This window comes from Lactuca saligna, chromosome 5, assembly GCF_052625555.1.
Source record: "Lactuca saligna cultivar CGN05327 chromosome 5, ASM5262555v1, whole genome shotgun sequence".
NCBI lineage: Eukaryota > Viridiplantae > Streptophyta > Magnoliopsida > Asterales > Asteraceae > Lactuca > Lactuca saligna.
This window is the reverse complement of record NC_136421.1, coordinates 127,538,077-127,542,873: the sequence shown is the minus strand read 5'-3', so window position 1 is coordinate 127,542,873 and position 4,797 is coordinate 127,538,077. Positions and strand designations below refer to the sequence as shown.

Genomic DNA, 4,797 nt, shown 5'->3' with positions numbered 1-4,797 from the left:
AATTATATGCGTCATTACAAAAAAAAAAGGGAATGACGTTCATATTTCATAATATAACCAATATGATCCACTCACTAAATGTGTTTCAAAACAACCAATTAAATCTCAACAAATATAAGCAATTGAGCATTGCAAAATTATATGCGTCATTAAAAAAAAGGGAATGACGTTCATATTTCATAATATAACCAATATGATCCACTCACTAAATGTGTTTCAAAACAACCAAAATGCAGTCGCATGTTTTAAAGTAATTTTCATTTGCTCAACTATATTTACATACAACCTGAAAACTTCGTAGTAAGAAAGCATGCGAGATTTTTAATTTATAAAAATAACACCAACATTACAATGAAGTATATCTTTAAATAAAATGATTAGACTTTAAACTTGGGTAAATTACAGATAATAGCAACATACTTGACTTTCTTTATCAATATAGACAATGTACTCTATTTTGACCCATAAAAACAACAATATACTTATATTTCTTTACACCTTGTCCTTACAATATGTAACTCACAATAACTTGTACTTCACACTTCGAACTTGTACATCACTTGATATAAATGAGCTTACAATTTCATCACTTGATATAAATGAGCTTACAATTGATACAACAGCTTTTAACACAATACACAAATAAGAAAGTTTTTTGATACAAAAACTAATAAAATAAAAAATATTACTACAATAAAACTATCACACAACCAAATATTCTCCACCGCGTCTCTTCATTTAAAGGAGGGCCAGATAGGACCAAAAGCAACCTAGAGGGATGATTTGGTTTACTTCAAGAAAATAATGAAAATGTCACTTAGGCATTTCACCAAACATTTGGAGGGCATCATATAGATATTCCATGAAACCACAGCAAATCTGTTTAATAATAAACAATCATGTTAAAAAGTGTATAAGATTCTTTCCACGTGAATTCAAAGGAAATGGAAGACACTATCTCAATGATTAAACTAATTAAAATGCTGAATTAAACGAAACAAAGTTTTATATTTAAAAAAATAAAAATCACCTATTTTCCTTACAGACCCAGATGTTTTATTATTTAGAACTTTCAAAAATCAATTAGTACTTTTTTTGGATGTTGAAGATTATTTAAATTAGAAGAGATAGATAATTCCAGGAAAAACCCAATAAAACTTCCTCAAAATTCATCTGGAAATTACAGATTCAAGTTAAAAGTACTTTCTTTTTACCAAGATCCTTCCGTTGATTACAAACTAAGCATAGTTTGGGTTTTGTTAAATTCATATAAAAGCCGTTGACCTGGCAACAACTCTAAAACACATAAAAACACGGCAAAAGTAAAGATGACTACATACCTTGCAAAAATGGACAAGAGAGATTGTAAGAAATCCATGATCCAGCAAGCCACCACTTCAAAATAAGTTCCATGATCGAGCAAGCCACCACTTCAAAATAAGTTGATATCAAAGATTTTTCAAACCTGATCAATATTTCAAATCTCCAAAACTTACCCTGCAAATGGTATCAATGGCAATGCGAACAATCCCATCCTTCATTGCAGTATAAGGTTTTGCATTAGATCAACATATGCATCAACAACTTTAGAGAACTAGGATTTCTCCCCTTATTTCCTTAACCATTGTTGGCTAGACTTTTGCTTGTTAATCCAATATCATACCAAATGAGTATACATTGTTTTCTTTCAGATTTTCATCTAACAATATGTTTGCGCTCTTTATGTCACTTTGTATTTTCATCTAATAATATGTTTGCACTCTTTATGTCTCTGTGTATTACTCTGTTGTGTCCCTTAGACCCGAGTAAAGGTATCTGAGTCCTCTTGCTGACCCTAAGCAAAATTTGAGGTGTCATGCTCATTTAGACAACACCTTTTGCGTGTGGAATTATGATCAAAGCTACAGTTGCTAACATACTTGTAAACTATAATCATCTCATTGTTTTCACCACAACAACGAATGAAAAGGATAATGTTTTCATGGTGAAAGCTAGAAATCAACTTAAGCACAATAAGGACTTTGTTCTTCCATTGTGAGATCAAGGAGCTGGATGAATGATGACAAGTATAAGGTTTTTCCAACGTTCAAGAAAATGATCAATGCTTCCATTGATGGAATACATGTGACCCATGATCATTACCATAATCATCTCATTACCTTCATAAGGATAACCAATGAAAGAGATGATGTTTTCATAATTGAAGTTAGAAATCAACTTAAACTCGGTTAGGAAGCTCATTCTATCCTTGATGACCTTTTAGAACAAGGCTCTTGGTAATTGATAGCAACTGTGCGGTTTTTCCAACGCTTAATACAATGGTCAAGGCTTCCATTGATAGCATACTCGTAAACTATAATCATATCACCACCTTCCTTGCAATAACCAATGAAAGAGATTATATTTTTATAGTGGAAGTCGGAAATCAACTTATACTCAATGAGAAAAATCCATCTATTCTTAATGAACTTTCAGGTAATGACCTTAGATAACCGACAAGAGCAATGTGGTTTTGCCAACGTTCAGAGAGTTATCCTCCCTAAGCGAAACCATATCCAATGCTTGCTCAATCCTTTCGAGAATGCAATCAATCTTACCTCGATCTTTCGATGAAAAAAGTATCTTCATCAATGTTTCAAATAATATCATACCAAATGAGTATACATCCGAATATTTCTTGATGCACCGTACATAATAATTAGCATCCATTTAAAAGTCGGCATCAACATAACAATTTGGATCGCTGATTCCTGATCCCTAAATCAAAACCAAAACCCATATCCCTAATCCAAAATCAAAACGTAACACAAAACCAAAACCAATACACAGTCCTCTTCTTCAAATTTCCTGTTGATGTATACTTAGTACAACAGAATCAATACCTTCAATGAAATAAGCTGACGGAGACCAACCAGGCGACGTTGTAGATGTAGATCTGCCTTCAGTCAACTGATTGGCAAATTTGTTTGAAGACTTCGACAACGCTGTGAGATTCAGGTCGTTGATGGTAAGAAAGGATCCGAATACAACTCAATCTCTTGTTAAAATTCGAGTTTGAATTCGAATAGGCTTCTGACGATCGGCTGAAGAACTGATTCAGTGGTTCGGTAGGAGGTGTGATGGCTAGCTGGCGTCGCAGCCGAGCGAAAGAAAGAGGGTGGAAAGGAAGGTAAAGTGGTAAACTCGTTAGGTTAAGACGTATGATTATATAGAGGATGCAGATGTGATTTTATGTCGTCATCGACTATTCTGATAAAGGAAATACCGGATCGGATCGCACAAACATAACGGCATTGTCGACGAATCCACGGGATTGGATTTAACCCTAATCACCTGATATCCGCCCCAACTCCATCAGATGGGATCCGGTATTTGGTGGATGTAGTTTGTTATCCGAGGTGAAATCTTATTTTTGCTATCCGTTTAGTCAATATTTTAAAAAAAGTATTTTAGTTGAACCAATTAGTTTTTAGTTCAAAATTTTTAATTGGTTTGATTGTTCGGTAAACTTAGGTACTAAAATTTTCATGTTATTTTATTTTATTTATTATTTTTTACTGCACACAAATACAAGTTCAATATTAAATATATATATATATATATATATATATATATATATATATATATATATATATATATATATAAATAAATTTAAACATTAAAATAAACATAAAAACAAGTTGTAGATGATTCCAAATATATGAAAAAACACATAACACTAAGTTTATATATATAAAAAAGTATAATAAGAAACAAAATATATTTTAGATGAATATAAATGCATCAAAAAAACTTCATAATATTTATCTTGTGTTTTTTTCATTTTAAGAGAAGTTTAAATAGATGTGAAAAAACAACAGAAGTTTGTTATATAAAATGTTTAATTTCTATATGTTTTTTACTTAGTTTAACCGATTTAAGTGATTTGATTTAACCTGTTCGACTCGCTTTTTGAAAAAATCGATCGGTTCGTCCCGGTCCAAAAATAGGCATAAAACCGACAGTAACAAACTTTTCACTCTCTGGCTTCCAGTCCAACCAGTTTGCTCAACCGATTTGAACATGTTTTTAGAACATCGGGTTTAGGTTCAAATTGTAAGATCAAATTAGACCATCGACATCAATGTAATATTAATTATTTTTCAAATTTGTAAAATCGAGTTTTGTAATAACCTTACACATTAGTATAATACCTATGTTCTTAAAAAATGAATCACACTACCACATGAATAACCATTTTATATATTTTTAATAAATATAGACATGATGTTTATAAGGGTTAAGGTTAAATTTGATCATTTAATTTTTTGGTTTGTCCTCATTTTGCCACTTAATTTTGTTTATGTTTAAAATGTCACCTGACTTTTTTTTCTTCCTGAAACGGTCACTATGACCCGATGTAGCTTGTAATTACTGACTTGACTTTCTCAAGCTTACTTGGTTGTACACTTGGACTAATTAATCTGATTTGACAGTATATATGGCTTTTGACACCGATCAGATTCCAAATATCATAAAACAAAGACAAAACTTTGTTTAAACTAAAATGTTTTATGGGTTACAAAAATCATGTGGCAGAAAATAACTTAATTCTTAAGTTCACATGCAACCTAATTGAACCTGTGTTTTAACTATTGAATGCTATAATCTATAAACATCAAAGAACCATATAGAAACCCTAGTATTTTCGAAAATCATAAATAAGTTACGGTTTACATAGCTTTTAATTATTCTTGTAAATAACCAATGAAATCCTTCTTCAAAAGTTCTTAGAAGCAACACTAGAAATTTCGTGCA

The 4,797-nt window shown here is 31.4% G+C and overlaps 1 long non-coding RNA gene across 1 annotated transcript; it reads right to left on the bottom strand.

Moving 5' to 3' along the window:
- Nucleotides 1–505: 505 nt before the first annotated feature.
- LOC144998416 (uncharacterized) lies at nucleotides 506–3,269 on the bottom strand. The gene is made up of 2 exons (XR_013660311.1): nucleotides 1,341–3,269; nucleotides 506–879 (listed from the first exon to the last, which is right to left on the bottom strand). It is a non-coding gene; the product is annotated as an uncharacterized LOC144998416 (long non-coding RNA).
- Nucleotides 3,270–4,797: the final 1,528 nt, after the last annotated feature.